Genomic DNA, 27488 nt, shown 5'->3' with positions numbered 1-27488 from the left:
ATGCCGTTTGGTTTAGTGTCAGCGGCATCGGTTTTTCAGCGCACTATGGAAAAATTTCTAGAAGGTTGTGATGGTGTGTGTGTCTATCAGGACGATATTTTGATATTTGCGAAAGATCTTAAGGAGCATAGGAAGGTACTTTTTGATGTGTTGAGGAGACTTGAGAATGCTAACCTGACTATAAAACTTGAGAAATGTCATTTTGATACTTCTTCCATTCATTATTTGGGGCACACGATCTCTGGTGAGGGCATCTCTCCGAAGCCTGATTTGGTTGATACGATTTCACGCATGCCGCCTCCTGCTTCAAGGGAGGAATTGATGACGTTTTTTGGGATGGCGGAGTACTATAATAAGTTTTTAGAAGGTTTTGCTGAACATTGCTCGAGCATGAGAGCACTGTTGAAGAGAGGTGTGGAGTTTCATTGGTCTCGGAATGTGATGAAGAGTTTATAGAGATAAAAAGGAAACTTTGTAATGCGCCTAATCTAAAAGGGTTTTGTTCATCAAGAAATTCAGTGGTAACTACAGATGCAAGCATGAAAGGGTTGGGTGCAGTGTTACAACAGGAGGGTGAGAATGGCTTGGAAACTTGTACTTTTATTTCGAGAGGTCATAAGGATACAGAATCACGTTATTCTGTAATTGAGCGTGAAGCGCTGGCTGTATTTTGGGCGGTCAGGAAGCTGAAGAAGTTTTTGTGGGGTACGAAGTTTATTGTTAAGTCGGATCACAAGCCACTGTGTGAAATTTTTGAGAAGAAGGGAATTGATCAGGTTTCAGGAAGGATCAGTAAGTGGGTCATAGCTCTTCAGGAGTATGATTTTCAGGTTAAGTATATTCCTGGTATAGAGAACACAGTGGCAGATACTCTTTCTAGGTTGGTGGATGTTTGTAATGAAGAGGATGACACTGATGATTGGGCTGAGGGTGATTCGCATGTGTGTTTTGTTGACACTGGCATTATTGATGAGGCTTTATGGCGGGAGAAATTAACTCAGGATCCTGTTTTAAATGAAGTGATGAGTTTGATTCAGAGAGGGTGGTGTAAAAAGAAGACTGGTTCGGTTGAGGCTGTGAAATTTTGGGGTGTGAAGGATAAATTGGGGGTGTTTGATGGAATTTTGGTACGTGGAACACGGTTGGTACCTCCATTAGCATTAAGGAAGAGGTTGGTTGATTTGGCACATGAATTGCATTCTGGCCTGTCTAGGACCAAGGAGCGGCTTCGGACTTCTTATTGGTGGCCTGAAATGGATTTGTACATTGAGAGGGTTATTAGAGATTGTTCGGTGTGTGCTACTTGTGAAAAATCAAAAGTGGTTAGAGTTCAGCCCATGGTCATAAGGGAGCTTCCAAGTGGCCCGTGGAGGGAGGTGGCTCTGGATATTGTGTGTCCCATTCATTCTAGTGGTCAGCAGAGTTATATTTTTGTTTTATTAGACTTAATCTCTAGGTGGCCTGAAATACAATTCACTTCTGGGATAGAGACTGTACATGTGATTTGTTTTCTTGAAAGTCTTTTGGGTAGAGAAGGATTTCCCGAGTCAATTTTAACGGATAATGGCGTACAACTGGTTTCTAGAGAGATGGAGAAGTTTCTGAAGGATAGAGGTATTACACACAAGAAATGTTCGTTGTACCATCCAGAAACTAATGGGATGGTGGAAAGGTTTAATAGAGTGATTAAGGAGACGATCTCGTTAGCAAAAAGCTCTGGGAAGAACTGGAAGGAACAGGTTTTGAGGAAAATCGAAGAGTATAGAATGACCCCACACAGTTCTACGGGTCAGTCTCCTTTTGTTCTTTTTAGGGGTAGGGCCCCTTGCACTCAGGTTGAACCTTCTTGGGTTCGACGGTTGGGAGACTCTGTGTGTGGTTATTCTCCTGTAAGGAACAATGAGGAGTGGAGAGTAAGAGAGGAGAATAAGTGTTGTTACAGGAAGGAGAACTTTGATATGAGGAAATCTACCAAGCATACAAAAGTTAAGGTTGGGGATGTGGTTGTTGTAAGGCTTCCAGGTTCAAAAGTAAGTTTCTCCAAACCTTTGCATGTTGTTAAGGTTTTCAGTAATGCTGTTAGAACTAGTGATCATAAGATTTGGAATTTAGGAAGGATTTGTGTGAGTTCTGATTTGAATGAGTATGTGGGAAATACTTTGGAAAAGGAAACTGGTTTGTCTGAGTTCACACGCAAAACTTCTAGGGTTCAAAGGAAACCAGGATATTTAAAAGACTATGTTTCTTAATGGTTGGGATTCTGGGTGGGTAATGTCTTGAAACTATTGTGTATATGTGTTTTTTTTTGTTGTGTTTTATCGGAGGGAGGTGTGTGGGATTCTGGTTGTCACAGCTATGTCTAGCTTGTGTCATCTGGTTTCTCTAGGTTCTCATTATGATGTAGGAATGTTCTAGCTGTTACCTAGGTTAAGGAATGTGTAAGTTTGAAGGTGTGGGCTGGGTCATGGGACAGTTGGAGAGAGATAACTGTTGTCCTGAGGAGCTGGATGTAGGATTGGATGGGTCCTATTATTTGGAATAAACCTGCATATACTTCAAGAATTTCCTGCGTTAAAGCATCTTATTTTGTCTTAAGGACACAAAGAGGAAGCTATGACAATTGGCTGGGAGGATCATTTAGGTAAATAGCCAAGTTTTTTAATCCCTTCCTGAAGGCAAAAAGCTCTGTTGAGTTCCTGAGATGGAGAGGAAGGCTGTTTCATGCATTAATGGCGCAGTAGCAAAAACTCCTACCACCCCAGCTGGTTTTATTATAGCGGGGGAGAATAGCGAGTTTAGTTTGCAGGGAGTGCAAGGCTTTCCCCGGAACATACCACTGAATTGAGTGTTTCAGGAAATCGGGGCCCAAGCCATTAAGGGCTTTGAAGACTATGCACATGGCCTTAAACTGAATCCGTAATGCCACAGGTAGCCAGTGAAGAGTTCTGAGTCCCGCCCTTACTGAAATAAACCTGGGTGTACCAGTGAGCATCCTGGCTGCCACATTCTGTACGATCTGGAGTCTAGACAGATGTTTTTTCTGGATGTTAATGTAGAGACTGTTGCAATAATCCAAACATTACAGAATGAGCGCAGTGACTGCAGTTTTCAGGCAGTCTTCTGGGAGGACAAATTTGATTTTACGGAGAATTTTAAGCATAAAAAAGCAGGATGAAACAACCCTGCTAACCTGATCATCAAGAGAAAGTTTCGAGTCAATAAGCACTCCGAGATTTTTTGCCTTTTCCACCGGAACAGGAGGCCCACCCATTGTAGTCGACCACCAGTCCGGTGTCCAAAGGTTGGCAGCGTTGCCGAATAATATAACCTCTGCATTAAGTTTGAGGCAGTTTGATGCCATCCAGGCTGCGATCGCCTGCATGCAGTTATGACATTTTGAGGCAGTCTCAGCCTCTGACCCTTATTGGATTGACAACACAAATTGCGTTTCATCGGCGTAAGAGGTCAACTGGAATCCAAAAGATTTATTCAAGGTTGCCAGCGGAGCGACACATATATTAAATAATGTCGGGCTGAGCAAAGACCCTGAGGGACTCCACATGGGAGAGAGAAGGGATTAGAACTGTCTCTACCGAGGTCCACAGTTTGTATTCTATTAGCTAGGAGCGATTTCAGGAGGTCCCAAGCCTTGCCTTGGACCCCGACCGCTGATAGACATTCCATCAACACTTCGTGATGTACCGTATCAAATGCGTCCGAGAGATCCATCATGATAAGTATGGCAGCGCTGCCCTGATCTAGAGCCTCCCTAATCTCATCCGTGGATTTTATTAATGCCAATTCAGTGCTATATTCACCACGAAATCCAAACTGCGTGGTGTCTAAAAGTGAGTTGGTCTGAAGGAACAAGCTAAGTTGACCATTCGTAGCCCTTTCAATCATCTTACCCGGGATTGGGAGATGAGAGATGGGTCTATAATTGCTCGGGTCTTTTGGGTCTAAGTTAGGTTTTTTGAGCAAAGGGAGAATGGAGGCTATTTTCCAGGAAGCCGGGAAACGACCGGTGTTAAAAATGGAGCAAAACAATGGGGTAAGTTGATACAAGGGCTATGAATAGCTCTGTTTCCCATTAACTGGTCCCAGGGGCAACTCTGTCTGTAATAATGTTTAGGTGGATTTTCCAGTTATGCCGGTTGTTAGCCCCATTTCCAAACCTCTTGCCTTGACTGTTGGTCCCTTCACGGTTGATTCACCATTTTTATTGATGTCCAATTGTAGGGAGAATTTGCTGGGACTGGATTTGTTAAAAAGGTTACATGTGACAATATTTTGTTCTCCTGATGGTGTATACATGACTATTGGATCACAGGTGACCCGTGCAAAGCATGCTTTGCAAACGATGTTCCCCTCCCTGCAGAGTTGAAAGATGTGCCAACCACATTGTGGGCTACAGGGAACACAGATGTGGGGTTGCTTCAGATCCCACTGGTCTCCATACAGATAAAGGATAATGCCAAATTGCCACGCATTCCCCAGTACAAGATCTCGCAGGCAGGAGAAATGGCCATATTACAAATAATTCAGGATTTTATTAAGTCTGGTGTGGTTGAGGAGACAGTAGTGAATGTGTGCGATAGCCCTATTCTTCCTATCCTTAAAAAGACACCCTTGGACTCTTCTGATGCCCATCCTGAGGTTTACCGATTTGTGATCGACCTGAGAGAGGTAAATAAGATTGTGGTTCCCCAGTACCCTGTGGTCCCAGACATTATCACGATCCTGAAAATGATTCCCCCATCTGCACAATTCTTTTCTGTCATGGGCCTAAAGAATGCTTTCTTCAGCATACCCATCCATATGGATAGAAGATATCTGTTTGGGTTTGCAATAGCCGGTCGGAGCTTTAGATTATGCTGTGCTCCACAAGTCTATACATAAAGTCCTAGTATTTAGAGTCAAGCTTTGAAAGCTCAATTAGATTCTTTGGAGCTTCCCCCTCGTAATGTGCTGTTGCAGTACATTGACGACCTCCTTGTGGCTTCGGACACTGAGGATGGTTGCAAAGAAGCCACAGTTAAATTATTGTTGCATTTGGCTCATCATGGACACAAAGAGTCACTTTTGAAATTTCAATATTGTCGACAGGAGGTCACCTACTTAGGTCACCTACTGTTGGAGCATCGCAGACTAACACCTGAACGCATAGCTGCTATTACTAATATGTCTGTCACTAAGACCCAACACGAGGTACGCGCGTTCATTGGGATAACTTTGTTTTTTTTCGGCATTGGATCCCTATCTACTCCCTACTAACAAAACCCCTTCTTTACCTGACCACCAAAGATGTGCATGAACCCCTGCCTTGGACATCTTCATTCCAGGAAGCTTTCGAGCAATTAATGGTTGCCCTTTGCTCTGCTCCTGTGCTTGGTACTCCTGATTATCAGAAGCCTTTTGTGCTCTACATGCATGAGGCGGACAATTGCACGCTTTCTGTTCTAACACAGGGTTTCGGTGGTAAGCAGAGACCCTCCTCCTACTTCTCTGCCATGCTCGATCACGTCGCAAGACTCTCCTGAGCTGTCTGAGATCTGCTACGTCAGTTTCTATCAAACAATCGGCAGGGCTTGTCCTTGATACTGATCTCACAGTAATGGTACCTCATGCTGTGGATACGCTTTTGAACAAGACAAAGACTCAGCACCTTACTAGTGCACGACTGATTGGATATGAGCTGACCTTGTTTGCTCCGCACATTATCATCAAAAGATGTGCCACGGGGGCGTGGCCAAGATGGCGGGGTGAGCGGACGCTTCCTCCCGTAGCTCCTCCGGCCCGGCCAAGCTTGAGCCCTTTTCTTATGCTTTTCTCCCCCCGCTGAGGCTCAGCGTGGAAGAGGAGCATGGCGGAGCACCTGGTGCGCACGTTGTTGCTGTTTTGGTTCTGATCGCCTCGGGGGAAGCCCCCAAAAAGTCCGATCGAGCTCGAGGAGCGAAGGAGGGCCTGAGAGGCGGAGCGCATCGGAGTGCTGTCCGGGCGCCTCGGCTGGGCCTGATGCTGAAAGTTGTGATCTGGAGGGAATCTGGCCCGTCGCTCGACGGAGGGTGAAGGAGCCCTGCGGGAGGGGACTCGACGGTGCGGAAGACTTCGGACGGGTGCTTTGGCACTCAGACCTGTGTCGGCGACACTTTGCACTGTGTAGGCCCCTGTCCCTTGGCCGAAGTATGGCGGACTCTCTGTTGGGGTCGGACCATCTGGGCCCCTGCGTGTGACAGACTGAAACCGGCGGTGGAACCTATTTGATTGCTGTGCGTTTTGGGGGCCCCGGTGGTGTCGCCGGGCCTGGTCGCTCTGCCCTGCCTTGCCCTGCCGCCATCTTGTCCCCGTGGGATCAGTGGTGTTGGCCTTCACCGGAGCCCTTGCTGGTGGATGTATGTGACCACCGCTGCTGCCGGGCTGACTTTTTGGGGGATGTGCTGACGAGGAGCCCCTCACTGTAGCTTCCATTCCTGTCTCGGATGGGCACCCGCGGCTGGCGGTGACCGGGCTGGACCGCCATCTTGTCACCTGTGACGCAGCAACCCTGCTTGTGGGGGGACACCCACGTCGAGTGCTTGCCAGCAGCTGGGCATCCCTGGGGCGGCTGGACCAGTGCCCGACCGCAGTGCTTGCGATGTCTGGAAGAGGAGGCTCGAAGAAGGGGGACCGCACCCTGCCGGACATGCTTGGCAGGGCCCAGCAACTGCGGGACAGAACACAGCCTTCGCCGGGGACCTCCCGGGCCTCGGCGGACGTGACTGGGGGGGAGCCACCCGTCACGAGGACCTTTATGGAGGAGCTGTTTAGCTCCCTCAGGGAGGACTTCCAGACACTGAAGCGGGAGGTGGCCAGCGAGGTCCGGGAAGTGCGCAGGGAAGTGGAGGGCCTTGGCGAGCGCGTTGAAACGGTGGAGACGGAGGCCCAACGCCGGGAGGAGGAGATAGGCCATCTTCAACAGGACGTTCTCCGCCTCCGGGAGCAGTGTGTTGAGCTCCAGGCCCACTCTGAGGACCTTGTGAACAGATCACGGAGGAACAACATTCGAGTGCGTGGTGTGCCGACTGCAGATGAGGGGTCCGATCTGGGGAGCTACCTGCGGGACCTGTTCCGAGAGATCCTGGGGGAAGCTGCGGACTTCCCCATTAGCATTGATAGGGCACATAGGGTTGGCCAGCAGCGCCAATCAGCGGCACCTCCACCGGACATTCTGGCCTTCCTGCCCGATTTCCCGCTGATGGAATGCATCATGACTGAGGCCCGCAGGAAACAGCCCCTGACTTTCCGGGAGCGGCCGGTGGCGCTTTACCAGGACCTCTCCGCCATCACGCTGCAGAAACGCAGGTCCTTCAGGATTGCCACTGACTTTTTGCGCGAGCACGAGACGCCGTACTCTTGGGGTCATCCCTTCCGCCTGATCTTCCGATGGAACGGGGTGCTACACCAGCTACGCTCCTTGCAGGACATTTGTGGAGTCCTGGGGCTTACGGCGGCGGAGGAGGAAGGAGCTACACCGTCGTGGAGGGCCTCGGAGAGACGGAGCCGGCGGAGGTCGCGAGGCGACGATCAGCGGCCAGCGCAGGGCGTCCTGATTCCCCTACCATCAGGGCGGACATGGCCGACGCTTTGAGGGCGGCGGCCAGGGACTCGGCCGGCTCCACCGGCGTGGCCTTGACGGCCTAACACTCACTCCGGGGGGAGATGCCTTTAGCTTCTTTAAATGCTGGGTTCGGGGCGGGGGGGTCGGGGGGGAGCGGCTGGAGGTGAGTGGCTGGACGTCCACTTCGTTCCTTTCTACGGACTTGCCCGTTTTGGGGCTTGACTGGGACAATGGGGTGTTTGAGTTTGCGTTTGGCTAGTTGCCAGGGTTGTGTTTTGGGTGGGTGTAGGGGTTGTTCTGGGGTTGGGGAGGTCCCGTCCGACGTTGTCCATGCCCACGCTTGGTCTGTTATGGCTTGTCCTGCGCGGCTGCCCCGCGCGCCCCACCCGCTGATCCCCTGCCCATAGCACGGCGCTCCCGATCCCCGAGAGGAATGTCGGCCCTATAGGTAGTGACCCTTAATGTTCAGGGTCTGAACAACCCCGTGAAGCGCAGAGCGATCTTATCTTTGCTGGAGGGGACGCAGGCGGACATTTGCCTTTTACAGGAGACCCACTTATTGTCCCGGGATTGCCATAGGCTGCGCTCTGCTAAGTTCCCTGCCCAGTTCTTCTCCTCGGCAGCGAACAAGACGGCGGGGGTAGCCATTCTTCTAGCGAGCTCCTTTAGGGGGGAGGTTTTCTATAAGTGTGCTGAACAGAAGGGGAGGCTTCTTGCGTATCGCATGCGCTTAGGAGGCATAGCGTTTACGGTTGGCTCCGTTTATAGCCCATACGACCACCAAGAGCGTTTCCTAGACTCCGTGTTGGTGGATGTCACTGCTTCCCCCGACCGCCACGTCATTCTGGGGGGAGTCCTTAATATTGTCTTCGATTCTGTGATGGACAGATCGGCGCAGCGCTTCCCGCAGATGGGGGAACTGTCCCAGGCTGTGAAGGCCCGGATTGCGGAAATGGACTTACACGACCTTTGGCGCTCCATGCACCCCACGGATAGGGATTACTCTTACTTTTCACACGCACATCGAACCTACTCACGGCTGGACTACCTTCTGGTGAGTGGACCGATGCATGCCGCTGCCACGGCGGCGGACATCGGGTCCTGACCTTGTCTGACCATTCACCAGTCACCGGCGTTTTCCAGTGGCCGGCGGCCTCCCCCTCTCGGGGGGTGTGGCGCCTCCGGGATACCCTTTTACACAAAAAGTCTGTAGTGCAGCGCATTGGGGAGGTCATACAGGACTACCTAACTCACAATAGCAACACCGACACTTCGCAGGCGACACAGTGGGCGGCATTGAAGGCAGTCCTCCGGGGGGAATTTATCTCTATCTCCGCAGCCGAAAATAGGGAGCGGCAACGGAAGAGGGACGAGCTGACCGTTCAGGTCCGGAAGCTTGAGCAGGTCCACCGCCGTACGGGGGCGCCAAGGGTGTGGAGGCAGTTGAAGGCTGCGAGGAAGCTCCTGTCGGCATTGGATCTTGATAGGGCGGAGTATGCCGCCTTGCGCTTGAAACACGCCTTCTACACTGGGGGGGACAAATGTGGCAAGCTCCTAGCAATCCGGCTCCGGGTCACGCAGCAGCGTGGCGTCGTGAGGGAACTGGTGGGCACGGACGGGGTGGTCGTCTCCGGGGACGCAGAGGTAGCGGAATCTTTCCGCGGCTTCTACGAGGCGCTGTATGCGGAGGAACCCTCCTCGCCACAGGACGCCGAAGGCTATTTGGAGTCGGTGACCCTTCCGGTGCTGCATCGCGCGGCTGAAGCATGGTAAGGCCCCGGGCCCGGACGGGTACACGTCTTTGTTTTATAAGACTTTTTGCACGGCTGTGGCCCCTGTCCTTACTCGGCTATTTAATTCCTTTTCCGAACCGGGAGCCATCCCACCGGATCTCCTGAGGGCGACGGTCGCGGTAATTCCGAAACCTGGGAAGGACCGGGCCCTCTGCAGTTCGTATCGACCCATCTCGCTCTTAAATGTCGACCTCAAGTTGTATACAGGGATTCTAGCGTCCAGGCTGGGTCCACACCTCCCCGGATTGGTGGAGGCGGACCAGGCTGGCTTTGTACCCGGCAGACAGACGGTTGACAATACCAAGCGGGTGGCGCATGTTCTGGAGAAGGCCTCGCGGATCCCGGGGGAGCGGATGTTGCTGTCCGTCGACGCGGAGAAGGCCTTCGACAGAGTTCACTGGCCGTATCTCGAGCTGGTTCTCAAGAAATTGGGAATCGGGGATAAGTTCCGCACCATGGTATTCAACTGTTATAAGCATCCTTCAGCGTCGGTGCGGGTCAACGGGTGTAGCTCCGGTGGATTTGCCATCGAACGCGGCACAAGGCAGGGCTGCCCCCTCTCGCCGCTCTTGTTTGCCCTCTACATGGAGCCGTTTGCTCAGAGGATTCGCGATAACCCGGATGCGGTTTGGGTCCGGATGGGCCAGTATGTCCACACTGTCAGTCTCTACGCGGACGATGTCCTGTTGACCTTGGACGACCCTAGGAGGTCGCTGCCTGCTTGCCTCCAGGAACTAGACGCCTTTGCCTGTGTGGCCGGCTTCAAAATGAATATGAGCAAGTCGGTGGCGTTAGACGTGTCCCTGGCTGCGGACACCAGGAGGGACCTTCAGCGACTCTTCCCCATGCAGTGGTCCTCCTCCACGGTGCCATACCTGGTGATTCTGCTGGCGCCCACATTACCGGAGATGGTCACGGCTAACTATGCCTCCCTCAGCAGGAAGATCAAGGAGGAGCTTGGTCGCTGGAGCAAAGGCCTACTGTCCTGGCTGGGGCGAATCGCGGCGGTTAAGATGACGGTGTTGCCCCAGATACTGTATCTTTTCCGGGCCCTCCCTCTCCAGCCCCCGGTGGGCTGGATACGACAAATGCAGGCTGACATCTCCCGCTTTGTCTGGCAGGGCCGCAAGCCACGAATGAAGAGGGTCCTCTCCACGCTTGCTCCGGAGGCGGGGGGCCTCGGTATTCCGGACCTCCGTAAGTACTTTCAGGCGGCACAGCTGCGATATTTGGTGGAGTGGAGCAGGTGGGAGTCCGACAAACACTGGCTCTTTCAAGACCAGGCAGTGGCGGGCCGCACTTTACAAGAGGCTCCATTCTTGCGCCGCGCGCACCGCCCCCCTAACCTTTACGCTTCTTTTATTACGCGGGTCCCCCTGCGGGTGTGGGACGCAGTCTGTGAGGCTCGGGGCCTCACCACCTTCCCTTCGCCGTTCACACCCATAGCGGGCAACCCGGACTTCTCCCCAGGGATGGAGCCGGGAGTTTTCTCCCATTGGGTGCAGGCGGGCTGCAGGGCGCTCTTCCAGATCTATGGCCCGGAGGGAGTGATTCCGTTTCAGCAACTCCGCCAGGAGTTCGGCCTGACGGAGCTGGACAGATTGCGCTACATGCAGGTTCGGCATTGGGCCCTCCAGCCCCAGGTGCGTGACACCGCTGCTCGTCAAATTACACCATATGAGAGGTGGCTGGCTACCCGGACCTCCGACGCTAAGCTAATTACCGATCTGTACAAGTACCTACAACCCCCGCCGTTTCACTATTACAACCCGGGGAGGGAGCGCTGGCACAGGGAATTGGGTAGGACACTCAGCCACAAGGAGTGGGACAAAATTGCGTATCGGGCGCGGCACTCTGCATATCACACGGGCCTTACGGAGACCTTCACTAAGGTGTCCACTTATTGGTATTACACCCTGGAGCGACTGTATGAAATGCATAAATACACTGACAAGGGGTGCTGGCGGGGCTGCGGGCAGGAGGGTACCCTCTCACACATTCTTTGGGATTGCCCCGTGCTGACCGCTTACTGGAAGAGGTGGAAAAGCACTTTGAAATAGAGCTGCCGCGCTTCCCGGCGTATGTCCTGCTGGGCCTCCCCAATGACCTAATGCACCCACTGAAGTCCCGCAGGGGCAGGCAGATCGCGATTGCGCTGGGGTCTGTGGTCCAGAACATCCTTATCCACTGGCGCACCAACACTGTCCCCTCCATCACGGGTTGGTTGCATAGGCTTTGGCATGTGCTGGGAATGGAGAAGTTGTCGCTCACGGTGGCGGGGGAAATAGACCAATTTGAAGAGCTGTGGCAACCCTTTCTAGCGCTGCTGTCCACCGAATTCCGGGAGCTCACCTGTCCGAGGTATCTTGGGCGTCTCAGGCTGACGCCGCCGGTGATCCCGGCGGACTAGATCACATGTGAGACAGAGGCCTCGGGGGGGGGGGTGCGGGGCTTCTTGGTGAGGACTAATCTGACGCGGGACCATAGGACGGGGGGGGTGGGGTATTGTTTTTTCTTCCTTCCTTTCTTTACTGGGGGGATGGGGGATGGGGGGGGGGTGGATTGTGCTTTGTCGAGTTGCTGCTGGCTTTCATTGCTCAGATTTGGGGTGTTGGATATGCACGCAGGGATTCCACAGTTTGCATTTCTAGCCTTTCATTTACTGTGCTTTTCCCCTGGCCCATCGAGCTATCCATCGCCAACCCTCTTGAGTTGCACCTTTTTTCTTTGATTGTATTAAATGTACCCTAACCTCCTACCCCCCTCCCCCATGGTTTGTTTTGTTTCAATAAAACCGTTTTAAACATAAAAGATGTGCCACTCTGAACCCAGCCACGTTACTACCCCTCCCTTCGGAAGAAAAGGACAATGCTTGTTTATTTCGAACTGAGGAAGTAACAAAAGGACCGATAGACCTGACTGATGTTGCTTTATCTGACCCCCAAGGGGAATTATATGTTGATGGCTCTTGTTTCAAGCTACCATATGGCACCACCACTCCAGCCTATGCAATCACAATGTTACACACTGTAGTTGAGGCATTCCGTATCTCACATCAATCGGCTCAAGCTGCAGAGTTGGTTGCCCTTCTCAGGGCTTGTGAGTTGAGTGAGGGACTGGCTGTTAATATCTACACCAACAGCCAGTACGCATTTGGGGTGGCCCATAATTTGGGCGCCTCTGGGCAGAGAGAGGGTTCTTAACTTCGCACGGACTGCGAATACAGAACATCCCATTGATACACAGATTGCTGTCCGCATTCACACTTCCTGATTAGTTAGCAATAGTAAAATGTAGCGCTCATAAAGCCTTCACAGATGATGTGGGGAGGGGAAATGTGTTCGCAGACCAGACAGCTAAGGAGACAGCTCGATCAAAGATGAAAAAGATGTTTGTTGAAGGTCCCTCTAGGTGGGTCCCACACAATGGAATGTTTGGGGACACATTGGAAAATGTCAGGGAAATCCAGGGTGAGGCGACTCTAGATGAATTGGCAATGTGGGAGGAGAGAACGGGTCGTTTGGACGAGGATGGGTGTTGGACTGACTTGTCTGGGAAACAGCCATGGTTACTGCCTAATTCCTACGTGCTCCCTGTTGTTACCATGGCTCATGGCCCAGCGCATATCTGTGCCAAAGTAATATGCAAGCTACTAGACCCAGTATGGCAGAATGATAATATCACTAAGGCAGCCGCACACCTATTGAAGCATTGTATCATTTGTTTAAATCATAATCCTGGAAAAGGCACTCCTACACCCACTGGTAACTTTGCACCGCCTTTCTTCCCTTTCGAGGTTTACCAGATGGATTTCATCAAAATGGAATGAGTGAATAACTTGAAGTATGTGCTGGCAGTGATTTGAGCATTCAGTAAATGGATTGAGGCTTACCCCACTAAAGAGAATACAGCTATGGCGACGGCCAAGGCACTTTTAAAAGAGTTCTTCCCGCGATAAGGATTGCCACTCGTGATTTGGAGTGACAACGGAAGTCACTTCCATTCAAAGGTCATTGAATTGGTGTGCAACGGCTTGAATATTTTTTTTTTTTTTCTTTTTTTTTAAAAACCTTTATTTGTGCATATTAAAAGAACAAATACGGGCCTACAACCACCAGGCCGGCCACAATACGGTTAAGCACTGAGACAAACATTACATCCCCTGTGCATCAATGGTCAAGATTAGCAACGATTCAGGAGTTATACACTGGAGAGACCCTTGACACCAGGGGAAGGAGAAGTGAAGGTTAATTTTAAGGTTTTCAAAATAATTTTATCAAGGAAAAAGTCAGTAGAGGATAGAACCAAGGAGATTCGAGTCCGCAAGATGGCTTCACCACACGGGAGAGCAGCAGCATCATTAAAACGGCCATAGAAAATCGCAGACAGTGAGGCGATGCAGTTATATAACAGGATAGTCACATGAGTAAATACGCACCCCTCCAAAGCCGCCCCCACTCAATCCACCCCACACCCGGACCCCGAATCGAAACAAGTATAGCGCAGAGACATAAAAGAAAAAGGCCCATAGAACTAAAGAAACAGTAAATTACCCCCCCACCCTACACCAATGCGGAGGCTACGGCCTGCCCCCCCCCTAGCATAGTGCCTGTCGCCCAATGAACCCGAAATATAGACAAGAGAGAAAGTAGGAATAGAGTAAAGAAAATAGGAAAACAAAGAAGAAGGCGGGGAGGAGCCCACGTAACCTCGGAGCGCCCGAAACCACCGGCCAGCTACGCCTCCACACACTGAGAGCCCACTACACCCAAAAGAGGTCGTGTGGAGATAACGTGACATAACAATTTAAATGAAGGCAGACAAATCGTGACGAGTGCGCACAACATATGCAAACAGTTCCAGTCCCAGTTCAGCCCATCCGTGAAACCATGGTGATAGAAATCAATCTAGCCCTGGCCCGATCGCGGGCTTAAGATTAGACCAGCCCCCACATGAAGGCCCCGCATCCCGTGCAGACAAAGACAATATGGCCGCTTGGGAGAAGATGGAGAAGTATAGTCACAAAATGGCCGCCGATCATCTGTTGAGGTCCCCTTGTGCACCATATAAAATCCAGACCTGGCCTGTAAAGTACAGGAGTTCCACATAAAAGAGGCCGTAGGCCACCATGAACGGTTCCTCGAGGACGTCAGGTGTCGCTCAGCTGGATACTCTTGCGGACGCGATGAGGCAGGCAACAACAAAGCAGGCAGCAATGGACAGGGAAACAAAGTATCCGCAATTGAGCAGGAGATCGATTGATCCTGGGTGCCGGGAAAGCCAGATGCAGACACCAGTGTAGCACGGTTATACACAGTCGTTGCGTCCCCGCAAGAGGACAGAAGCACTGGCAGACCCACGTCTTGTTGATAACAAACGGGGCGCTCACGACCCGCAGCCGACAGTATGGAGTCGAACCGCTCACTCAGCGTTTGCAAGCCAACACACAATTGCAGACGAAGGTCCCGCAGGGCAGCCAGAACGGAGCCGCATGTCGGCGGAAGCTGCGCCCCCACATCGGCAGCAATCCGGGACGGCACTGTGGAGCTGGAGTCTGGTAGAGGGAGGGCGAAGCGGGCAGCGGGCGAGACCGGAGCATCACCCCCCAGCAGAGAGCAGGCAATCAACGCCATGTTTTACCGCTGAACGGTACAGTGGCCAGGGGGGGGTCGTAACAAGGAGGCAATTCCCCTCAGGTCTGCGCCGCAACAGGTGAAAGCCAACAGTCGCTTCCCCTCCCTCGGACTCTCTTTGCAGCCGACTAGGCAATAGAAGAAGGGGGTCTGCAGCCTTCCACAGCGCGGTCCACAGAGCGGGGCAGGAGACCCGCCACACCGGGGCTTACCCTATAGCTCCAGCCCGTCAGGTGCAAGGTGCAGGAGGTGTCCGGGCATCTCTCCCCCGGCTCCTCCGGCGACAGTCCGTGGTGTGAGGCGGGATCGGGGCCGCGGGGCTCAGGTTTGCGCCGGCGGGTCCAGTGACTGCGGAGCTTCCAGGGGGCCGGCCAAGGCCACAATAGAGCAGGGGTCCAGTGGGGAGAACAAAGGCACCAAGAACTCCGGCATCCGGGCGGGCTCAGACTCCGGGAAAGCGGCGGCGCGGTCAGCGCGTCTTCGCACACGTTGCACCTCGAAAATCAGCGAGGATAGGAATCAGGATGATAGTCCGAGGCCAAGGGCCGACGGAGCCGGGCGCTCAGGCGTCTGCTCCGGTCGCCATCTTGGCTCCTCCCCATCAACGGCTTGAATATTAAGCAGAAGTTTCATGCAGCGAACCACCCTCAGTCAGCAGGCAGGTTGAGAAGTACAATGGTACTCTCAAACTGAAACTTCTAAAGATTCAAGAAAGCACTGGTTTGAGATTGCCAGATGCGTTAACCTTGGCCTTACTATCTACCAGAGTGACTGTGCATTCTAGGACAGGGTTGTCCGACTATGAAGTGGTCTTTGGACGCCCTGTTAATGTCTGGGGCGTCCCAAGACCAACGCGCTTTTCTGAGATAGAGTATCCCCTGTTTGTAGACTATTTGTATGAATTGTCTAAAGATCTTCGTTCTCTTCACCAACAGATACATGCCGTGTTGCAGCCAGTACCAGAGGGTCCCGGGCACCTAATACATCCCGGAGATTATGTAATAATTAAACAATTTCATTGAAAAAGCTGTTTGGAGCTGAGGTGGAAGGGGACTGTCATCGTTCTTCTCATCACTTGTACAGCTGTAAATTTAGACGTCAGAAAACACTGGATACATGCATCTCATGTGAAGTGGGTGCCCCTTCCAGTCCCGTATAACCGTTGACATCGCTGATCAGGAATGTGAGAGGGTGCCATGCTTCATTCCCTTCTCTGATGCCCGATTGAGGTGGGTGCGGACAGACGAAGAGAATGACGCAGCCCTGTCTGAGGCGATTCCCCCAGAGATAAGGGCTGCCTCGGATAACTCTGTTTCCAATACACCCAACTCTGAGTCTTGTTGCCCATCTGATCCTGAGATTCTGCCATTTTTGTTGATGAAACAGTGCCTGAAGTAACAAAATATAATCTGAGGCCCCGAAAGAAGAACGGTGCACCAGTAGAACAGTCTAGGAGTTAGGGAAGGACTTGAGCTTAGGGCGCAGGTGCTGTGCCTAAGGTACCTGTATTTGACTAGAGTGAACAACACTGGTGCACTGCCCTGGATGCTGGACAGGATAGTTGAGGGCACTTGCCCAGGAGGGAGGGTGCCCTATCCTGAAAGAAGAGGATTTGTTTTTTCAGCAAGGGCTGTGATTGCGCAGTTCCCCTGTAGTAATGTTTCATAGCACCGTCATTGATGAACAATAGGAGCCTACCGGCTAGGCTCTAAATGGATGCTGGGTGACATTTGCCCCCCTGGTACTGTTGTTGCAATAGTGGCCCTAGCCAGTGAATATCTATTTTCCCTTATGACACATATAAGTTGCCCATGAAGTTTTCTAAATGTATCCATTTGGTCGTCCTATCACTGATGAGGAGCAGCCCTTTGCGGCTCCGTGTCCCACTTCAGATGGGCCTGTTTGGTCCTCTTAGTCCACTAAGAGTAAAATAGTGTTTGTTGTAATCATTTTGCTTTCTCTGCTATTCGTATTTGGGGTGCTGTTCTTCTTAGAAGAGAAATATCCTGTGCATGCTTGGATAAGTACCACGCAAACTCCTCCTGAGCATATTTTTGGTACCTTAGCACCTCACAAAGAGGAACACCGGAAATCCTATAAGGATAATGTTTTTATTCAGACGTTGCACCAAACGCATGATGTTTATAATGCAACAAAATTTTGGGTGTGTGGGTTGCTAACTTCTGTCACGCATCAAAGTGAGAGCTTGCTGCCTATGCCCTTATCCTATGTTAATAGTTGTGAGGGGTGGTTCAACTTACTTAGTTTGATCCGCTCATTCTTCCAAGTTGACTCCTTGGACAAAAAAAAACACTGGTTACCGCTCTTTGAAAATGAATGTGTATTTCAATCATAGGTCCCCACCTGTTGTTTCCCCTGGAGATGGATGGTTTGATCGAGTGTTCTTAAATTCTTGCCTCAGGGCCGCAGATCAAGGTAAAAAGGCAAACAGAACACAGATGGATAGAGATAGATTTTCGCAATTCAATGTATCAGAATATTACCAATCCTTCCAAACACGCAATGTCACCAAAGATAAGCCCATACCCCTGGCAGTGGTAGATGTACTGGCTCCTTTTTGTGTTCAAGGGACAGGAGACATAGAGGTGGGTGGCAGTAAATGCACCACTTCCATATTGAGGATGCCCAAATGTCCACCCTTGATTCCACCACCTAATGTTTATTTTGTTTGTGGTGCTCGTGGTTATGTATGGCTCCCTCAGGGATGGTCTGGAAGGTGCTACCTTTCCTACCTCCTTCCCCCAGTCTATATAGCCCCTCCCTGCTATCACAAGACTCATCGCCTACAGCGTAGTAGTGTCCTAGCCCCGATTTAAGAGAGAAGACAATACAGACAATATTAATCAGACAGATACCTCTTTACAGCAATTCAATGACATAATGAAAGGAATTCTGCCATTCTGGGATCCCATGTTCAATAGCCGTAATATTTGTTGCCTTGCCAGAGTAGTTGAGGGAGTCATTATTACTACTGCAGGTATACTGACTAATATAACAGTCAAACTTTATGCTACGAGACTTGTTGCTCTTCAAAATCAGATGGCTTTAGATTTCATTCTGGCTGATAGGGGTGGAGCCTGTTGTGTCATTGGCAGCAGTTGCTGCGTATACATTCCTGATAGCGCCCCTCCTGTATACTCTGCAATACAGAAATTACACCGACTTGCCTCAGAAATTCACCAAGATAACGGTTCATGGTCCCTTTCAGGGTGGCTCTGGGGTCTAATGACATCATGGGGTTGGAAGATACTAATTGTCCTAATAGCTATCGCAGGTGTCATCTTTACATGTTGCTTATGTATTAAGTGCCTTCCAACATGTTGCACTTACTGCGTGACCAAGCTCACCCCTACTCCTAGGTTCTCAGGGCGTGATAATAAAGTCACTACTATGATGATACAGGGTGTCCAGGATCAATCAATCAATCAATCAATCACGGCATTTATAAAGCGCGCTACTCACCCGGGAGGGTCTTAAGGCGCTGGGGGAGGGGGTATGTTACTGCACGAACAGCCAGGTCTTGAGCTGCTTCCTGAAGGAGAGATGGTCCTGGGTTCGCCGAAGGTGGGTGGGGAGGGAGTTGCAGGTCTTGGCTGCCAGGTAGGAGAAGGATCTTCCTCCGGCGGTGGCTCTGCGGATGCGTGGTACGGTGGCGAGGGCGTGGCTGGTTGAACGTAGCTGGCGGGTGGGCGTGTAGAAGGTCATGCGGTCGTTGAGGTACTTGGGGCCCAGGTCATGGAGAGCCTTGTGTGCTTGGGTGAGGAGTCTGAACGTGATTCTCTTGCTGACGGGGAGCCAGTGTAGGTCTTTCAGGTGTCCGGTGATGTGGCTGTGTCGGGGGATGTCCAGGATGAGTCGTGCGGAGGCGTTCTGGATGCGCTGGAGTCTTTTTTGAAGTTTGGCTGTGGTTCCGGAGTAGAGGGTGTTCCCGTAGTCCAGTCGGCTGGTGACGAGTGCCTGGGTGACGGTCTTCCTGGTTTCAGTGGGGATCCATCTGAAGATCTTGCGGAGCATGCGCAGGGTGTTGAAGCACGAAGATGAGACGGCATTGACTTGTCTGGTCATCGACAGGAAGGAGTCCAGGATGAAGCCCAGGTTGCGTGCGTGGGCCGTTGGCTTGGGAGCGGTGCCCAGGGCCGGGGGCCACCAGGAGTTGTCCCAGGCGGAGGGTGATGATCCCAGGATGAGGACTTCCGTCTTGTCTGAGTTCAGTTTAAGGCGGCTGTTCCTAATCCAGTCGGCGACGTCTTTCATCCCGTCGTGTAGGTTGGCTCTGGCGGTGGAGGGGTCGCTGGTGAGGGAGAGGATCAGCTGGGTGTCGTCGGCGTAGGAGATGATGTTGAGGTTGTGTTGGCGTGCGATGGCTGCGGGGGGGTTCATGTAGACGTTGAAGAGGGTTGGACTGAGTGAAGATCCTTGTGGAACGCCGCAGATCTGATGCTTATAGATGAGGGCATCTTTGAGTATTAGTTGTATTTTCATATTAAGTGTGTTTCTTTCTTGTCCAGTGTTAAATGATTGTCACATGAGTACCCTCAAAAGACATCCTAGGGTGCAGGTCATGATGGACTCCTCTGCAGAGTATTGCTAATAAAGATGTAAGTTTGTATTCTCTACTGTCTGACTGATTCTTCATTCTTGGGAAGGCATAGCAGGTGGTAGTAAGTAACCCGGGTGGCCCCTAAGGGCCACTTCCTTCAAGAGCCCGCCCAGCCTGACCCCTGTGCGGGACGTGACCGGGCTTGAAAGAGGGGATGTGTGCCATGCTGGACACGGGGCATGGAGAAGCAATCTGTGCCTTTGGATGGCCTGCTCACCGCTGCTCGATCCCAAGAGCAAAACGCAGTGGGAGTGAACTTTAAAAAAGAAGGTGAGACATGCACTTGCCTTTAGCCATTTGCATTTTTCATTATTGAAAGACACATGCAAAATCCAATCCTACGTGTGGGAGGAGTCAGATGCACACGGAGTAGTTTAGAGTACTTACAAGAAGCCTCGCAGAGCAGTGGATGCGCGCTGGCTCATGCTCGACTTAAAAAAAAATCATACGTGAGGGAGTGGAGATGAGAGGCCATCACACGCTGTACAGTGTGATGGCCAAAAAAACAATCTCTTAGTGAAATTGCCAGAGAGGGAGCTAAGCCCACAAAGGAGGGACATTTAAGGAAATGCACCATTAACAAGCCAGCATTTGTAAATGACCCAGATAACAGCTAATGGCAATTGGTGGGTGTGCCAAACCCCACAGAAGAGATATAACAGGTCATCAAAGCTTGACCTAATAATAAATGAATGTACAGTAATGATGAGAGTGCATGAATTGAGTTGGGCTCCTGAGGCGGAAGCCGGGAGCTAGCGATCTTTTTAAACATTTACTGTCACTTATTTTCTTGTGTGTTTTTAAGTACTTACCCTCCCGCCCCACCGAAGCAGCGGAGCTAACGCTGAGGCGGCATTTTCACTCCAGCACCCCTTGGCGCCATCCCGCCAAGAACGGAGGCCACGCCCCCTTCTGAGGCCACGCCCCCCGCCGACCACTACTTGTAGAACGCCGATCAGCGGCGCCGGGTAGAACATTGAGTTGGGCTCCTGAGGCGGAAGCCGGGAGCGAGCGATCTTTTTAAACATTTACTGTCACTTATTTTCTTTTGTGTTTTTAAGTACTTACCCTCCCGCCCCACCGAAGCAGCGGAGCTAACGCTGAGGCGGCATTTTCACTCCAGCACCCCTTGGCACCATCCCACCAAGAACGGAGGCCACGCCCCCTTCTGAGGCCACGCCCCCCGCCGACCACTACTTGTAGAACGCCGATCAGCGGCGCCGGGTAGAACATTGAGTTGGGCTCCTGAGGCGGAAGTCGGGAGCGAGCGATCTTTTTAAACATTTACTGTCACTTATTTTCTTGTGTGTTTTTAAGTACTTACCCTCCCGCCCCACCGAAGCAGCGGAGCTAACGCTGAGGCGGCATTTTCACTCCAGCACCCCTTGGCGCCATCCCGCCAAGAATGGAGGCCACGCCCCCTTCTGAGGCCACGCCCCCTGCCGACCACTACTTGTAGAACGCCGATCAGCGGCGCCGGGTAGAACATTGAGTTGGGCTCCTGAGGCGGAAGCCAGGAGCGAGCAATCTTTTTAAACATTTACTGTCACTTATTTTCTTGTGTGTTTTTAAGTACTTACCCTCCCGCCCCACCGAAGCAGCGGAGCTAACGCTGAGGTGGCATTTTCACTCCAGCACCCCTTGGCGCCATACCACCAAGAATGGAGGCCACGCCCCCTTCTGAGGCCACGCCCCCACGGAACAGTATAAATCATGTGCATATTCCGGACGCGCAGCGGACGTGCGCAGCGGGCGCGACGTATGCGCGCCGAAGGTGCGCCTAAGGTAAGCCCATCTGCGCCCGTCCGCGGCCGACCGGGGCCAGGGGCCACCCCCCCTGTTCAGCCACCATGCCAGACCATAACCTACCAAGCGCACATTCTACATCAACTAAACCAGACAGTTGGGTCACCCTGCCTACACGCATGGGACCCCGCTATACAACACTCCGCCTGTAACCGGTGTGGATTTCTCTTTTCACCCCAGGTTGCAAAAAAACCCACATTATTCTCCATGTTGTTACTTAACTGCCGCTCACTCCCCAAACACTCTACGGAAATCTTCCTAATATTAGAGGAGTTAAGCTCAGATATCCTCTTTTTCACAGAGACATGGTTACAGGAACACTCCGAACCTGATCTGGTAAAAGCACTTCCTCCAGGCTACCAAATACTCCGCCTTGACCGCAAAAAAGGGATTGGCGGTGGCCTAGCAGTAATCTACAAATTAGAATATGCAGTCACCGCTACTCCCGTGAATCTCCCAGACAGCGAATGTCTTCCCTTTTTTATAAAATTTAGCGCCACACATACCTTTTCTGGTATGCTCATATACCGCCCGCCAGGATCACAAGAACAGTTTCCCTCCAATCTAGCCTCATTAGCCGCAAACCCTGCACTCAGCTCTGCCAATTTCACAATTCTAGGTGACCTTAACATCCATCTGGATGATTTGAACGATCCTATAGCCAGAGAACTATCCTCCAGTTTAAATGCCCTCGATCTTCATCAACTCGTCCGTGGGCCCACCCACTTAAAAGGACATCTCTTAGACCCCATCTTTAGTAATTGTCAAGACCTCCACGTTGGAAACCCCTCCCCCCTACCATGGTCCGATAATTTCCTTATCCCGTTCTCCTGGACTTTGCCCCACCACCCCCCTCCCAAACCCCCGACGATACAACGCTCCGGCAACTGGTCAAAAATTCCTTTGACTGAGTGGCAGGATCTCTTACAACGCACCAAACCCTCTAATACATCTGTTTCCACCCAAGGAAACAAGAACTATAACAGATGGATTACCAGCTCCTTAAATTTAGTACTACCACTAAAAAGCATTCACCCCAAGCGGGGCAATGCAACAGCCCCATGGTATACGACTGACCTACGAGAGGCAAAACGTGTCTGTAAACAACTCGAGAGGAAATGGCGCCTTGATTACCTCTCAGCAGATAAAACGAGTTACAGAACAGCTATTAAAAACTATAAAGCAGATATTCAACTAGCTCAGGCCAAATATTATGAACATAAAATTGAAAAGGCAGCGTCCAAACCTAAGGAGATCTACCGGATAGCAAAATCCCTCTCGCAACGTCCTGAGGCCTCAAATGATTATAACAACACTCAGTCCCACTGTGAGGAAATAGCTAAGTTCTTTCACCAGAAAATAGAAATCATCAATGCCTCTTTTTCCCATTCCGTCACTTTGCCCACAGATTTTTCCAATACAGACCTCACTATAGCCCCCCTCATGCTCTCAATAACTTTCCTTTATTAGACCTTACCAACCTAGAAAAACTCATGGGACAGGTTAAATCTGGATCACCCATCGACCCAGCCCCCCCAGGGTTCTCACCCAGATAACTCACCAGATCTCACCTATCATCCTAGACCTGCTCAATTCCTCCCTTCATACGGGTATTGTCCCACCCCCATGGAAAAAAGCAATGGTCAAAGCGCTACTGAAAAAACCCTGTCTTGATCAATCTAACCCTGCTAACTATCGACCCATCTCCCTCCTTCCTTGGCTCAGTAAACTCCTCGAGAAGCATGTCAACGTTGTTCTCAGTGACTTCCTGGAAGCCAATAACATACTGGACCCTTCCCAGACTGGCTTTAGGCCACGCCATGGAACAGAGACCGCACTGGTTGCAGTGACGGAGGAGGCACAAAGGATCTTGGACGGTGGCGGGTCCACGGCCATCGTCCTACTCGACCTAAGTGCCGCCTTCGACACTGTTAATGATAATACTTTACTCCATCGCCTCGATAAAATAGGAGTGTCAGACACAGCACTCTCTTGGATGAGGTCCTTTCTTACGGATAGATCTTTCCAAGTATTTGAGAAAGATTTCATCTCTTCCAGTAAACCTCTCAATTGCGGAGTACCTCAGGGCTCCTCCATGAGCCCCACTCTTTTTAATATTTACCTCAGTCCTCTAGCTGATGTTGTCCGCCCCTTTGGTGTGAAAATTGTCTCCTATGCGGACGACACGCAGCTAGTGGTAGCACTGGACCCCCCCCTTAACTCCCACCACAGCTTACGTAAATGCTTGGAAGCTGTCGCCGCCTGGATGTCATGCTCCTGTTTAAAACTTAACGGGGACAAAACAGAGGTAATGCTCCTGGGAAATAACATCATGAAATCCATTGACTCCATCTGGCCCCTCTGTTTAGGAAGTCCCCCGCAACCTAAGGAGCAAATTAAGAGTCTTGGTATCTGGCTTGACCAAAGTCTCACCTTTAACCATCAAGCTACCAAGCTCGCTGCCACCTGTTTCGGGCTGATGAGACTACTTCGCAAGATTCTCCCTCTCCTCCCGTTCCATTCAAGATGGATTATGGTCCAAGGATTAATCCTCTCTCGCCTGGACTGCGGAAACGCCCTATATCTTGGGGCCCCACAGTCTACACTTAACAAACTCCAAGTAATTCAAAATTGCGCGGCAAGAATTCTTCTGGACATTCCTCGCCGAACCTCAGTCAAAGCCAGATTAAGGGACCTTCACTGGCTCCCGGTGAGATCCAGGATTGAATTCAAGAGCATGTGCATTGCACATCGCTGCTACAGGGGAACTGGCCCCCCCATCAACTTCCCCCTGGTGAAAGCTTACCAGCCTTCTCGTTCCCTCAGATCCGCGACCTCCCACCTCGTCTCAGTACCACGTATCAGAAGAACTAGATGTGGAGGCCGCTCGCTTTCTTACAATCTAGCCAAGATTTGGAATTCTCTCCCCCTCCCAATTAGAGCAGAATCCAATCTATCTACTTTCCGAAAACTCCTCAAAACTTGGCTCTTCAGTAAAACCTTGGTCTAATCTTCACTTAGCTTCACTCACTTCAGCCTCTCCAAGTCAACCCAATCTTCTTCACAGCGCTGGGACGCCCCTGGGTAGCCATCGCGCTTTACAAATTCTCTTTCCATTCCATTCCAACGCAAGGAAAGTGAGATTATTAGGCTCAGATTCATTTAATAGGCTGCTGCACTAGACCAGGATAGTATGTCATAAGAGAGGTTTCAGAAAAAGTACCGTTTTTTAAACCTCGGTGCACTTCCTCGGACGTTGCTTTCCACAGTAGTAAATAAACAGTAGGATACCTCGGCCCTCCAGAGCAGTGTAGATTCGGGGGGAGTTTGGGGGAGGGCAGGCGAGGCACAGCTGGCATCAGATTGGCAGGGCTGTACTCAAAAAGGAGCACTGTTATCAGGAGGAGCGGGATTTGCTATGGGGACTGCCAGTCTCCTGGGCAGAGGCTGGCTCTCGTCAACGGGGACTGACTGCTGCTTTCGCTGCTCTTGTTTCACACACAGTTCTATTGCCGAGTGCTGACGGGCGGACAAATTAAGTACAGCACTGGGCCCAGAACCACTGCATCTCTGCATTAAAGGCAAGAGATCACCCAGGGAATTTAAATGAGTGTACTCTCTATCTGTGGCACACCCTAGGTGCTCAGGAACCATGATGGCGCTCCACAGGTTCTTGTTCAAGGGTCTATGAAAGTGTTTCAAGATCATCATCTGTAACTGCTTGTATGTCAGTGTGGGTAGTCCATAGATCCGAAGAAAATAATTCTCTCTAACACTGAAGCTCCTCCTAATGTAGCCACAGAACATTCATGTAAGGCTGCGGGATTGATGGCACCCATGTGCCTCCACCCCCAACTTTAGATTATTTAAAGCTCCAGAGCAGTTCCAGGGTCCTCTCTTGTTTACAATGTGCAGCCTAAATGTAAGGTTCTTATCACGTGTCGCTTTTAAGCACTCCACACCTAGTTATGTAGAACTATCTAGACAGGGTTTCCACAAGTCCTAGGCCTCAGAGAGAACACAACCGCCTCGGTGCTGGCATGAGCACCAGCTGCTGGCAGCCTCAGCAAGGCAGATGCAGCATTTCAACCATGCTGAGGGCAGGAGCCCGACCGTGCTGGTAACAGTATGTGTTATCTAGGCAGATGCAGCATTTCAACCAGGCTGAGGGCAGGAGCCCGACTGTGCTGGTAACAGTATGTGTTATCTAGGCGCCCACAGATCGTTCAGCATCTCATATAAAGTTATTATTATATATTTGAATTTTATGTAGCATGAGCTCGATCCGAAGATATCAGAGCACTTTACATGAGCACTAGGGGTGGGCGGAATTTGCGGAATTAACCTTCGCAAATTATCGCGAGAATGTTTAAAATGATCGCAAACAAGCAGAAATATCGCGAAGATGCGGAAGTTTTTTTCCGGCATGTTCGCGAGATTTTCTGCATGGTTGCGGGTCGCCAACTTACCCATGTGGTTGCTTGCGGGCGCGGCCATCTTGTTTTGAGTTGTTCTCGCGGTGCATGATCGCGATAAGAAAGACGTGATCGTGCGACGCATGACGTCACTGCGGGCGCGAACTGTCGCGAGACAGCGCAAATGGCTAAAAACAATACAACATCTCATGGAGAACGCGACCGGATCAAGAAAACTTGTCGGCGAACGCAGGGATTCAGGTAAGGCGATCGCGCGCGCGCGAGAATGTATCATTTTACAGCGCGAGCAAGAAACAAATTATCGCCAAGCTGCGGAAACCGGAATTTTTGACATTTCCGCGCTCTCCGCGGAACGCAAAAATGTCAAATTATCGCAATTTCCGCGAACGGAACGAAATTTTTGCCCAGGCCTAATGAGCACCAGTTGCGTTACAGAGGGACACATTTTTCAATGGGATGACATGCATCAACGCAGGCACCCTCATAGATACTGATTCCTGTCCTTCTCCCCTGCACTGGTGCACAATGGGATGACGTGCATCAACGCAGGCACCCTCATAGATACTGATACCTGTCCTTCTCCCCTGCACTGGTGCACAATGGGATGACATGCATTAACGCAGGCACCCTCATAGATACTGATACCTGTCCTTCTCCCCTGCACTGGTGCACAATGGGATGACGTGCATCAACGCAGGCACCCTCATAGATACTGATACCTGTCCTTCTCCACTGCACTGGTGCACAATGGGATGACGTGCATCAACTCAGACACCCTGATAGATACTGATACCTGCACTTCTCTCCTGCAATGGTGCACAATGGGATGACATGCATCAACGCAGGCACCCTCATAGATACTGATACCCGTCCTTCTCCCCTGCACAGGTGCACTATGGGATGACATGCATCAACGCATGCACCCTCATAGATACTGATACTGTCCTTCTCCCCTGCGCTGGTGCACAATGGGATGACATGCATCAACGCAGGCACCCTCATAGATACTGAGACCTGTCCTTCTCCCCTGCACTGGTGCACAATGGGATGACATGCATCAACGCAGGCACCCTCATAGATACTGATACCTGTCCTTCTCCCCTGCACTGGTGCACAATGGGATGACATGCATCAACGGAGGCACCCTCATAGATACTGATTCCTGTCCTTCTCTCCTGCACTGGTGCACAATGGGATGACGTGCATCAATGCAGGCACCCTCATAGATACTGATACCTGTCCTTCTCCACTGCACTGGTGCACAATGGGATGACGTGCATCAAGTCAGACACCCTGATAGATACTGATACCTGCCCTTCTCTCCTGCTATGGTGCACAATGGGATGACATGCATCAATGCAGGCACCCTCATAGATACTGATACCTGTCCTTCTCCCCTGCACTGGTGCACAATGGGATGACATGCATCAACGCAGGCACCCTCATAGATACTGATACCTGTCCTTCTCCCCTGTGCTGGTGCACAATGGGATGACATGCATCAACGCAGGCACCCTCATAGATATTGATAACTGTCCTTCTCCCCTGCAGTGGTGCACAATGGGATGATGTGCATCAACGCAGGCACCCTCATAGATACTG

The 27488-nt window shown here is 51.2% G+C and overlaps 1 protein-coding gene across 1 annotated transcript in view; it reads right to left on the bottom strand.

The window, feature by feature from the left end:
- The window catches only part of LOC146788758 (vomeronasal type-2 receptor 26-like), a 327656-nt gene that overhangs the window by 135570 nt on the left and 164598 nt on the right, over positions 1-27488 (bottom strand). The window lies entirely within an intron of this gene.

Source organism: Triturus cristatus, chromosome 10, assembly GCF_964204655.1.
Source record: "Triturus cristatus chromosome 10, aTriCri1.1, whole genome shotgun sequence".
Lineage (NCBI taxonomy): Eukaryota > Metazoa > Chordata > Amphibia > Caudata > Salamandridae > Triturus > Triturus cristatus.
Note: the sequence above shows the minus strand (reverse complement) of the source record. Positions and strands in the feature narration are given on the sequence as shown.